Below are 12944 nucleotides of genomic sequence, written 5' to 3'. Positions count from 1 at the left end.
TTCTGCTGCAAGTTTTAGATGCGGCAAATTTTCTGCCGCAGCTCAAACTCCCAGCAAAGAAACTCACTGTAAACCTCTGCCCGTGTGAATGTATCCTAAAAACACTACACTACACAAAATAAAAAGTAAAACACTACATACCCCTACACAGTCTTCCCCCCCCCCAATAAAAAAAAAAATCTTGTACGGCAGTGTTTCCAAAACGGAGCCTCCAGCTGTTGAAAAACGACAACTCACAGTATTGCCGGAAAGCCACTGACTGTCAAGGCATGCTGGGAGTTTTGCAACAGCTGGAGACACCCTGTTTGGGAAACACTGCCGTAGGGTATTTTAGTGGCAGATTCAAATCCCCAATTTAGTCCTCAAATGCGCAGGGCGCTCTCTCACTTCGGAGCCCTGTCGTATTTCAAGGCAACAGTTTAGGCCCACATATGGGGTATCTCCGTACTCGGGAGGAATTGCGTTACAAATTTTGGGGGGGCTTTTTCTCCTTTTACCCCTTATGAAAAGGTAAAGTTGGGGTCTACACCAGCATGTTAGTGTAAAAACTTTTTTTTTTTTACACTAACATGCTGGTGTTGCCCCATACTTTTAATTTTCACAAGCGGTAAAAGGAAAAAAAAAATTTGTAACACAATTTCTCCTGAGTACGTAAATACCCCATATGTGCGCGTAAAGTGCTCTGTGGGTGCACTATGTACATTTGAGGTCTAAATTGGTGATTTGCACAGGGGTGGCTGATTTTACAGCGGATCTGACTAGAGATGAGCGAACTTACAGTAAATTCGATTCGTCACAAACTTCTCGGCTCGGCAGTTGATTACTTTTCCTGCATAAATTAGTTCAGCTTTCAGGTTCTCCCGTGGGCTGGAAAAGGTGGATACAGTCCTAGGAGACTCTTTCCTAGGACTGTATTCAACTTTTCCAGACCACCGGAGCACCTGAAAGCTGAACTAATTTATGCAGGAAAAGTCATCAAGAGCTGAGAAGTTCGTGACGAATCGAATTTACTGTAAGTTCGCTCATCTCTAGTTCTGACATAAACGCAAAACAATAAATACCCACATGTGACCCCATTTTGGAAACTACACCCCTCACGGAATGTAACAAGGATAGTGAGCCTTAACACCCCAGAGGTGTTTGACAAATTTTCGTTAAAGTTGGATGTGAAAATAAAAAAACATTTTCCCCTAAAAGCTGGTGTTACCCTACATTTTTCATTTTCACAAGGGAGAATAGGAAAAAAGCCCCCGAAAATTTGTAACCCAATTTCTTCTGAGTAAGAACATACCCCATATGTGGATGTTCCCTGTCGTCCTAACCAGCAGCACAAGTGGGGTGTTTCTGCCCCTTTGAAGCTGGCAGGACGGTGGAATTTTTAATTCCGCCCAAGCAATTAACATAATTGAACCCCCCATATAAGGCCTCCTCCCCAGGCCATAGTGCTTTTTTTCTGTCCTGTGCTGGACAGCAGGATGGGGAAGGCTCATTGAGCCTACCTGGAATTATATACTTTTTTTTTATACATATGTTCTGCAGCGTGTGCTGCTTTAAGCCTTGGGCTTCCCTTACGTCCTAACCAGCAGCACAAGTGGGGTGTTCTGCCTCTGTGAAGCTGGCAGGACGGTGGAATTTTTAATTCCGCCCAAGCAATTTAAATAAATTAGCCCCCCCATAAAAGGCCTCCTCCCCTAGGCCATATTGCTTTTTTCTGTCCTGTGTAAGGACAGCAGGACGGTGCAGGCTCCTTTCGGAGCCTGCCTGGAAGTCTCCCCTGTATTTTTGGGGAGATATTTTGGGGTGCAGTACCTTTTTCCCTGCCCCCCGTTTTTTTCTTTTTATATTAACTGGGCCTCTGGCCTGGTTTATCTTTAAAACAATTTGTTTTGACTATTTCTGTTGCTAGAGGGATCCGGTGATCCCTCCTAGCATTAGGGATGCCGCCGCAGGTATTTTCTTACCTGTCCGGTGTCCCGCCACGCTCTCGTCTCCTCCGCGGCTCCATTACACTGTGCGGGCCGTGGACCGGAAGTACGTCATCTGACGACTTCCGGTCCCGGCCTCACTTTTCTTCAGCGCTTTGCACTGCTTCTAAAGCACATATTTATGTGCAAATGCAGGCGTGAGCCCCTTCCTAAGTGGGGAAGGGCTCAGTGTATAATTTTTATTAAAATTATTTTCCGTGTTTTTCAGCCTTTTGCAGGCTGTTTTTCTGGAGGGGGCGGGACTTCCGGGTCCCTTTCCATATAAAGACAGCTGAGACCTTCATTCGGTCTCTGCTGCCATCATAGCTAGACCTATTTACTAGCCTAGCATTAGTGGTTAGAGCTCCTATCTGCATTATAGGTATCTCTCCCTCTCTATTTGGTGCTAGGGCGATAATATTTTTCTTTATTATCCCTAACTTATTTTATTCCTTTCCAGAGTCATGTCTACTCCTTCTAGTGACCCACACTCTGGTGGTCGCAAAGCCAGCACCAAAAAACGCCATTTAACTTGCGGCAACTGCGGCACTCCGCTTCCGGACGCTTATGAATATAACAGGTGTCCTGGTTGCCGTCCACCCGCTAATCCAGCTGAACCTACTGTCCAGGACATGTTCATCTGGATGAAGGAGTTTATGGGAAATTCCATCTCTGAAATTAAGAGTGCTCTTGTTCCCAAAAGAGCTAGAACTGAATCCACTCCTTCTGTGGCGGAAGAATCCGTTATGTCGGTCGACGTATTGGACCAGAGATCATCGGTACAGTCTGAACAGCCTGTTGAGGTGAAGATATTTCCGCCTCTTTTTCCTGCGGAAAAGACGCAGAGATTAAGGGACCAGAATGTTGACCAATGGGAAGCCTCTGTATCCATCTCTAGAGAACCTTGGGTTTTCAAGGTGAATGATGCACGCAAAAAAATGATGAAGGCTGAGTGGAAGCACCCAGATAAACCTGCGCTTGTCACTCGCACTTTCAAGTTGATGTACCCTCTCTCGGACGCGGAATCTGATTCCTGGATGCCACCTCCTAAGGTCGATATGGCGGTAAATAAATTGTCCAAGAGAGTCTTGGTTCCCGCGGATGATGGAAGCAACCTCCAGGACCCGCTTGATAGGAAGGTGGATTCCCTTCTCAGACGCACATATTCAGCAGCGTCTGCCTCTGTGGCTATTGCCTCGGTAGAAGTGTCTGACTTCGTGAAGGAGCGCGCGGAGCGCATACAGACCGAGATTGACAACAATGTCCCCAGGGAAGACATCTTGGACAGCCTCAAGACACTCCTCCTTGGTATAGACTTCCTCTGCGAGGCCTCCCAGCAACACCTTAAGCTAGCTGCCAAGTCCATGGCACTCGCTTCCGCTAGCAGACGTCCCTTATGGTTACGCCCTTGAGTAGCGGACAACACCTCCAAGTTTAACTTGTGTGGGATGCCCTTCGAGCCTACTTGGCTATTTGGTTCTGAACTGGATCGCATAATGGAAGGTTATGCTGACAAGAAGGGCAAATGCCTTCCTGTTCAGGCCTTTCGGGGTAAAGGTAGAGGCAGACGGGGGAAGACCCAGGGCCCTTCTAGATCCCAGAGACGTCAGTCCTCCCAAAAACCTGGTGGAGGTCGCGGCCACGGTAAAGACCGTAAGGCCGAGCTATGACTCTCCAATGACATCCACCAACGTTTTCCCTCTCCCCCTCAAGTGTTTTTTGCAGAGAATCTATCTGCCCATCCTCCTCCAGTAGGAGGACGTTTAAGTTTATTCCTTACAGCCTGGATGCAAGAAATCCAGGATCCCTGGGTTCTGAAGGTTATTCAGTCGGGGTACAGGATAGAATTTATCTCCCCTCCCCCAAGGAAGTTTGTTTTAACAAAGTTACTTCCTCAGCCAAAGCAGGCTGTCATAGAAAGCTCAGTTCTCCAGTACTTGGAAAAGCAAGCTCTGAAAGAAGTTCCCCCAGATCAAAGAGGATCTGGCGTATACTCCTCGATATTTTTGGTTCCCAAACCAAATGGCGACTGGCGTATGATAATAGACCTGCGCTACCTAAACAGATTTATAAGGAAAAGGCTCCCCATATCTTAGGGAAAGCAATAAGAGTCCGGTCAGACAACACCACCGTAGTGGCTTATATCAACAGACAGGGTGGCACAAAGTCCCAAGTGCTCCTCAAGGAGACCGGACTTATTCTATCGTGGGCAGAGCTCAACCTATCCCACCTTGTTGCAGTCCACATGAAGGGGAATCTCAATGTAGTGGCAGATCGTCTAAGTAGCAGGCTTGCAGTCCAGGGAGAATGGTCCCTCAACGAGGAGATCTTCAGGAGGATAACTCTGAAGTGGGGTACACCAGAAATAGACCTCATGGCAACCCGGCTGAATGCCAAGGTGAGCGAGTTTTGTTCCCTTTACAAGGAGGACAATCTGGTGGCGATAGACGCTCTGTCCATCCCATGGAGGTTCAGGCTGGCCTACATATTCCCTCCACTTTCCATGATACCCAAGGTATTGATGAAAGTCAGGCAAGACCAGACCTCAGTGATTGCCATCATTCCCATTCTGGCCGAAGAGGTCTTGGTTCACCCAACTCATGAGGATGAGCCAGGGGTGCTATTGGAGGCTTCCCCATGTGCAGAACCTTGTGTCTCACAACACAGGCTCCTGCCTAGATCTGAGGAGACTCAATCTGACAGCCTGGAGATTGACAGGACCCTACTAAGGAGTGGGCTTCCTGCGGAGGTCTTGAGAACTATTGCACACTCTAGAGCAGAGTCCACAAACAAGGTTTACTCCACGATAAAGAAGATTTTCTTTCAATGGAGCCAGCAAGGTGGTAGCATGGTTGGCAGTCAGCATGGTGGCAGAAGTGGAAATTCTGGAGCCAAATGTGCCCGGGGGAGAACACATGTTTTGGGCAGCCTACCTTTCCGGGAGGTAGTGGAACAGGGGTTCCTGGAGACGGCGGCAGTAGCAGTCAATTAGTACGGACTGTTGGTTGGAAAATCAGCTACTCGGCGGTGTGGCAGTTTTTCATCAAGCATCCGGAGGAGGTAAACATAACCACATGCAAGATGTGTCGGCAGAAGGTGAAGCGTGGCCAGTGTCCCAATGTTGGCACCACGACCCTGCATCAACATATGCAGAGCCACCATAAAGCGGCCTGGCAGAACCGTGGCTCCGATGTAGTGGGCCATCCTGCTGCATCACCCAGTGGCACACTGCTCCCTCTTTCAGCCAGTCAAGGCTCCACCACCTCAGCCGAAGGGAGCTGTGTGTCATACCCTCCTTCTGTCACTCAAGATGCTCCAACTCATTCTGCCAACAATCCATCTGTGAAGCCATGTCCAAGAGACAACAATATGCTCCCACTCATCCAATGGCGCAGAAGCTAAATGTGCTCCTTTCCAAGTTGCTGGTGCTGCAGTCCCTCCCTTTTCAAGTGGTGGACTCTGCACCTTTCAGAGAACTGATGGCTTGTGCTGTGCCTAGGTGGAGAGTGCCAAGCCGTCATTTCTTTGCGAAGAAGGCAGTGCCAGCCCTGCACAATTTTGTGGAAGAGAAGGTGGGCCAGTCCTTGAGTCTGTCAGTGTGTAGCAAATTGCATGGCAGTGCCAAGGTCTGGAGCTGTAACTGTGGTCAGGAACAATACATGTCCTTTACGGCCCACTGGATGAATGTGGTTCCTGTAAAACCACAACACCAACTTGGACAGGTCACGTCGCTTCCTCCTCCACACTCTCAGGCCGTTGGTCCTGTGACAGTGTGCAACTCAGCCTCCTCATCCTCCACGCGTCCTCAGCCTCCACTGCACAAAGAAGTCGCAGTGCACCTTGAGCATACCATGTGTGCATGGCACGGCGGTGTCACACTGTTCTTCACATGGTTTGCCTTGGCGAACGGAGTCACACAGGGGAGGAACTGCTAAAAGTCATTAATAAAGAAATCGGAGCATGGCTTACTCCATGAAAACTGGAAATGGGAACCATGGTGACTGACAACGGGAAGAACATCTTACCTGCGGTGAAACAAGGAAGTCTGAGCCATGCGCCCTGCATGGCACACGTGTTCAATTTGGTTGTCAAGCAGTTCCTGAAGTTTTCCACCCATTTGCAAGACATCCTAACAATGGTAAGGAAACTACTGCCAAAAAATGGGGGCCTTTTTTACACCCACTGAGAGGGAGGACAAACTGACCTACTACAGAGACATCCTACGTAGTCAGTTGGCCGATGTCTATTGGCGCCATTGTCCATCCTCTTGCAGGTCTGACTTGGGGGGCCCTCTGCGCTCACCTTCCACTGCCATGGCTGCTGGGGAGGGGTGGCATTAGCAGTATCAGCTCCATCAGCAGCAGCCTGAGTCTACAGTCACTGATGAGTAGCTTTCTTCACCCGCATAGTGAAGCAACCCATCTGCAGCAAGACCTGCAGCAGGACCTGAACCAGCAGGTGGTGGCATACCTTGACATGCCCATGCCAACACACGTTGAAGATCCACTGGACTTCTGGGCAGCCAAACTTGATTTGTGGCCGCAACTAGCAGAGTTTGCCCCGGAAAAGCTGTCCTGCCCGGCCAGTAGTGGGCGGCGGGGCCATAGTCACCCCAAGAAGAACTTGTCTGTCCATGAAAAATGTGGAGAAACTGACCTTTGTAAAGATGAATCAGGCATGGATCAGCCAGGATTTCCACCCACCAATGCCTGATGCATCAGAGTAGATTGACCATGGTGCCACACCAACACTTCACAAATATCGATAGTGCCAAAAAGATTCCTTTTTTCACTCACCTTTGTCACCAGGTACTGGTATTGCCACCCACTGCACCACTCTGTAAAAGGGTCACTGTCAGGACTCCTGATGCTGCTGCCGCCACCTCCAGGCTGTCTCATTTAGCCACTATATGTTCTCCTTATGCTGCCGCTACCTCCACGCTGTGTCATTCAGCCACTATATGTTCTATTCATGCTTCTGCCAACTCCAGGCTGTGCCATTTAGCCACTATATGTTCTCCTCATGCTGCCCCCCCCACTCCAGGCTGTGCCATTCAGCCACTATATGTCCTACTCATGTTGCCGCCAACTCCAGGCTGTGCCATTCAGCCACTATATGGTCTCCTCATGCTGCCGCCACCTCCACGCTGTGTCATTCATCCACTATATGTTCTACTCATGCTGCTGCCAACTCCAGGCTGTGCCATTCAGCCAGTATATATTCTAGTACTAGAAGCGGGGTGGGGGGGGGGTTGTTAGTAAAAGTAGAGTAATACAACCACTAACCTGAACACCACCGATCGGCTCCTCAGACATCACAACCTCTGCACATCCACTCTTAAACGAAAATCGCAAGGCCAGGGAAGATGTCCATCACACTTAGGAGGGGGGGGGGGGGAGTCAGAGCGATAAAGAGGAGTTTCGGCAAAGGCATGCCAAGCCGCTATGTACCTAGTGGAAGCCCCGGAGGAATCCGCCATGAGTTCCTCCATACGACTAAGAAAATGTATTTCCTTGTACCATTCAGTGATTGATGGGGGGCAAGTGTCTTTCCAGTGTCTGGGTATCACGGTCCTAGCCGCCATCAGTAGAAAATGTGCTAATGTCTTAGCCGGGGACCTCCGTGAGCCAGGGAGAATGGTTAACAGTAGTACCTTTGGGTCATTAGGATAGTGAATTCCCGTGATAGTTAGTATACGAGACAGCACGACAGACTAGAACTGATCAAGGGAAGGACATGACCACCAGACATGTGTCATGGTTCCCCTATTGCTCCCTTATCTCCAGCAGAGATCTGAAACCTGGGCGAACATTCTATGTAGAAGTAACCAAACTATTTATTCAAAGTAAACGCTGGGGCCCGGGACATTAAAACTTGGGAGTGTAATATTAAATTTCAATTTCAAAATCTTATATTTCAATTTGGAGTGAGCTTATTCTTTTGGCAGCTGAGTTTTACCGGTGGAACCGCACCTCTCAGCTCTATGCTATGTTTCAGATGCCTGAAAACTAACTTTAATCACTGCTGGCCATGGCTGATAATACTCTCATGCAGCACCTGCACGAAGTGATGATCGCTCCGTGTCTGAAGACTCACGACCCCGGGGCCGGAGTATCGTGACATCACGACTCCGCTCCCTTGTGATGTCATACCCCGCCCCCTCAATGCAAGCCTATGGGAGGGGACGTGATGGCGGTTATGCCCCCTCCCATAGACTTGCATTGAGGGGGCGGGGCGTGAAGTATGACCACTGATGCCGGAACCCAGCGTTCATTCAGCTTCGTGCAGCTGAGACAGATGGGTGCTGCATGAGAGATTGCGGGGGTCCCCAATGGTGGGACCCCCGCGATCAGACATCTTAGGGCCGGAGTACCCCTTTAACCCTTTAATGACGCAGGGCGTATATTTACGTCCTGCGCCGGCTCCCACGATATGAAGCGGGGTCACGCTGCGACCCCGCATCACATCGCGTCGGTCCCGGCGCTCATCAACGGCCGGGACCCGCGGCTAATACCACACATTGCCGATCGCGGCGATGTGCGGTATTAACCCTTTAGAAGCGGCGGTCAAAGCTGACCGCCGCTTCTAAAGCAAAAGTGAAAGTATCCCGGCTAGTCAGTCGGGCTGTTCGGGACCGCCGCGGTGAAAGGACACCGGGAGGGCCCTTACCTGCCTCCTCGGTGTCCGATCGACGAATGACTGCTCCGTGCCTGAGATCCAGGCAGGAGCAGTCAAGCGCCGATAACGCTGATCACAGGTGTGTTAATACACGCCAGTGATCAGCATAGGAGCAAAAAAAGTGTTAACCCCTTCCCGCTATTGGACGTATGCATACGTCCAGGCGAATTACACGTTCGCGCAAATGGACGTATGCATACGTCCAAGCGATCTCCTGCTCTGCCGCGGGCAGCGCAGGAGATCGCGGGTGGGACTCAGCTGTCAATCACAGCCGGAGTCCCACCGCAGCTGCCGGGGCCGCGATCGCGCCGGTCCCGGCAGCATTAACCCCATAGATGCCGTGATCAGTTCTGATCACGGCATCTACGGTGTTTGCAGGGGGAGCGCTCTCCCCCTGCCCATCAACGGCGGCGCCGTGATAAAATAAGGGGGATCGGGGGTGTCCAAGACACCCTCGATCCCCCTTGAAGAGATAGGAGTGAGGTGGCAGGGTTGCCACCCCTCCTATCCCTGCTATTGATCGGCGGAGCGGCCGACCAATAGCAGACTGGGGGCGGGGGGGTTAAAGTTCGGTTCCCCTCCGCTATCCCTACCCATCGGTGTCGGGCACAGCGGGGGGAACCGTGTAGTAGCGGCGGCGGCAGCGGCGGTCACTTACCCGGCGGCGGCGGCTGTGATCACGGCGGCGGTGGAGGTGAGTATGACACCGCGTGTCCAGGAGTCTGTTGCCTAGCAACATCTGCAGGGCGACAGTTTAGAGAGTGGTCTCTAAACTGTCGCCCTCCAGATGTTGCAAAACTACAGTTCCCACCATGCCTTGACAGCTGTTTGCTGTGTTGGCATGCTGGGAGTTGTAGTTTTGCAAGATTTAGAGGGGTTCAGGCTGGAGATCACTGACAGTGGTCTCTAAACTGTAGCCCTCCAGATATTACAAAACTACAACTCCCAGCATGCCCAGACAGCAGTTTGCTGTCTTAGCATGCTGAGATTTGTAGTTTTGCAACATCTGGAGGGCCACAGTTTAGAGACCACTGTCAGTGATCTCCAGCCTGAACCCCTCTAAATCTTGCAAAACTACAACTCCCAGCATTCAGGAACAGCAAATGGCTGTCTCGGCATGCTGGGAGTTGTACTTGCGTGCCTCCAGCTGTTGCATAACTACATCTCCCAGCATTCCCTTTGGCAATCAGTACATGCTGAGAGTTGTAGTTCTGCAACAGCTGGAGGCACACTGGTTGGGAAATACAGAGTTAGGTAATAGGTTCTATTACCTAACTCAGTATTTTCCAACCAGTGTGCCTCCAGCTGTTGCAAAACTACAACTCCCAGCATGCACGTTCTGTCAGTGCATGCTGGGAGTTATAGTTTTGCCCCCCCCCCCCCCCCCCTCCCATGTGAATGTACAGGTTACATTCACACTGGCGGCGGATTACAGTGAGTTCCCTGCTTCAAGTTTGAGCTGCAGCAGCCGCAGCTCAAACTCCTAGCGGGAGACTCCGTGTAATTCGCCATCAGTGTGAATGTAACCTAAAAACACTACACTACGTTAACACAAAATAAAGAGTAAAACACTACATATACACACGTACACTGCCCCCCACCACCCCTTCCCCCCCAATAAAAATGAAAAACGTATCCTACAGCAGTGTTTCCAAAATGGAGCCTCCAGCTGTTGCAAAACAAAAACTCCCAGCATTTCCGGACAGCCATTGACTGTCCAAGCATGCTGGGAGTTTAGCAACAGCTGGAGGCACCCTGTTTGAGAATCACTGGTGTAGAATACCCCTATGTCCACCCCTATGCAAATCCCTAATTTAGGCCTCAAATGCGCATGGCGCTCTAACTTTGGAGCCCTGTCGTATTTCAAGGCAACAGTTTAGGGCCACATATGGGGTATCGCCGTACTCGGGAGAAATTGCCTAACAAATTTTGGGGGGCTTTTTCTCCTTTTACCCCTTATGAAAAGGTAAAGTTGGGGTCTACACCAGCATGTTAGTGTAAAAAAAAACATTTTTGTACACTAACATACTGGTGTTGCCCCATACTTTAAAATTTCACAAGCGGTAAAAGAAAAAAAGCCTCCAAAATTTGTAACGCAATTTCTCCTGAGGACGGAGATACCCCATATGTGGGCGCAAAGTGTTCTGGGGACGCACAACAAGGCTCAGAAGGGAGAGTGCACCATGTAAATTTGAGGTCTAAATTGGTGATTTGCACAGGGGTGGCTGATTTTACAGCGGTTCTGACATAAGCGCAAAACAATAAATACCCACATGTGACCCCATTTTGGAAACTACACCCCTCACAGAATGTAATAAGGGGTACAGTGAGCATTTACACCCCACTGGTGTCTGACAGATCTTTGAAACAGGGGTCTGTGAAAATGAAAAATAAAATTTTTAATTTGCACAGCCCACTGTTCCAAAGATCCGTCAAATGCCAGTGGGGTGTAAATTCTCCCTGCACCCCTTATTACCTTCCGTGAGGGGTGTAGTTTTAAAAATGGGGTCACATGTGGGGGGGTCCACTGTTCTGGCACCACGGGGGGGCTTTGGAAATGCACATGGCCAAATTCTCTCTCCAAAAGCTCAATGATGCTCCTTCTCTTCTGAGCATTGTAGTTCGCCCCCAGTGCACTTCACGTCCACTTGTTGGGTATTTCCATACTCAGAAGAGATGGGGTTACAAATTTTGGGGGGTATTTTCTGCTATTATCCCTTGTAAAAATGTAAAATTTGGGGGAAAACAAGCATTTTAGTGTAAATTTTTTTTAAATTTTTTTTACATATGCAAAAGTCGTGGAACACCTGTGGGGTATTAAGGTTCACTTTACCCCTTGTTACGTTCCCCAAGGGGTCTAGTTTCCAAAATGGTATGCCATGTGTTTTTTTTTTTCTGTCCTGGCACCATAGGTGCTTCCTAAATGCGGCATGCCCCCAGAGCAAAATTTGCTTCCAAAAAGCCAAATGTGACTCCTTCTCTTCTGAGACCTGTAGTGCGCCAGCAGAGCACTTTTCATCCCCATATTGGGTGTTTTCTGAATCGGGAGAAATTGGGCTTCAAATTTTGGGGGGTATTTTCTGCTATTACCTTTTTTAAAAATGTAAAATTTTTGCTAAACCAAGCATTTTTGTTAAAAAAAAAATTTTTTTTTTACATATGCAAAAGTCGTGAAACACCTGTGGGGTATTAAGGTTCACTTTATCCCTTGTTACGTTCCTCAAGGAGTCTAGTTTCCAAAATGGTATGCCATGTCGTTTTTTTTTTTGCTGTCCTGGCACCATAGGGGCTTCCTAAATGCGACATGACCCCCGAGCAAAATTTGCTCTCAAAAAGCCAAATATGACTCCTTCTCTTCTGAGCATTGTAGTTCGCCCGTAATGCACTTCAGGTCAACTTATGGGGTACCTCCATACTCAGAAGAGATGGGGTTACAAATTTTGGGGGGTATTTTCTGACATTAATCCTTGCAAAAATGTGAAATTTGGGGGGAAACACACATTTTAGTGAAACATTTTTTTTTTTTTTTTTTTTTAACATATGCAAAAGTCATGAAACACCTGTGGGGTATTAAGGCTCACTTAATTCCTTGTTACGTTCCTCAAGGGGTCTAGTTTCCAAAATGGTATGCCATGTTTTTTTTTTTTTTGCTGTTTTGGCACCATAGGGGCTTCCTAAATGCAACATGCCCCCAAAAAACCATTTCAGAAAAACGTACTCTCCAAAATCCCCTTGTCGCTCCTTCGCTTCTGAGCCCTCTACTGCGCCCGCCGAACAATTTACATAGACATATGAGGTATGTGCTTACTCGAGAGAAATTGGGCTACAAATTCAAGTATAAATTTAATCCTTTTACCCCTTGTAAAAATTCAAAAATTGGGTCTACAAGAACATGCAAGTGTAAAAAATGAAGATTTTGAATTTTCTCCTTCACTTTGCTGCTTTTCCTGTGAAACACCTAAAGGGTTAAAACACTTACTGAATGTCATTTTGAATACTTTGGGGGTGCAGTTTTTGTAATGGGGTCATTTATGGGGTATTTCTAATATGAAGACCCTTCAAATCCACTTCAAACCTGAACTGGTCCATGAAAAATAGCGAGTTTGAAAATTTTGTGAAAAATTGTAAAATTGCTGCTGAACTTTGAAGCCCTCTGGTGTCTTCCAAAAGTAAACACTTGTCAATTTTATGATGAAAATATAAAGTAGACATATTGTATATGTGAATCCAAAAAAATAAATATTTGGAATATCCATTTTCCTTACAAACAGAGAGCTTCAAAGTTAGAAAAATGCAAAATTT

Source organism: Hyla sarda, chromosome 2, assembly GCF_029499605.1.
Source record: "Hyla sarda isolate aHylSar1 chromosome 2, aHylSar1.hap1, whole genome shotgun sequence".
NCBI classification, from domain to species: domain Eukaryota; kingdom Metazoa; phylum Chordata; class Amphibia; order Anura; family Hylidae; genus Hyla; species Hyla sarda.
The sequence above is the reverse complement of the archived record's forward strand: the minus strand, read 5'-3'. Positions refer to the sequence as shown.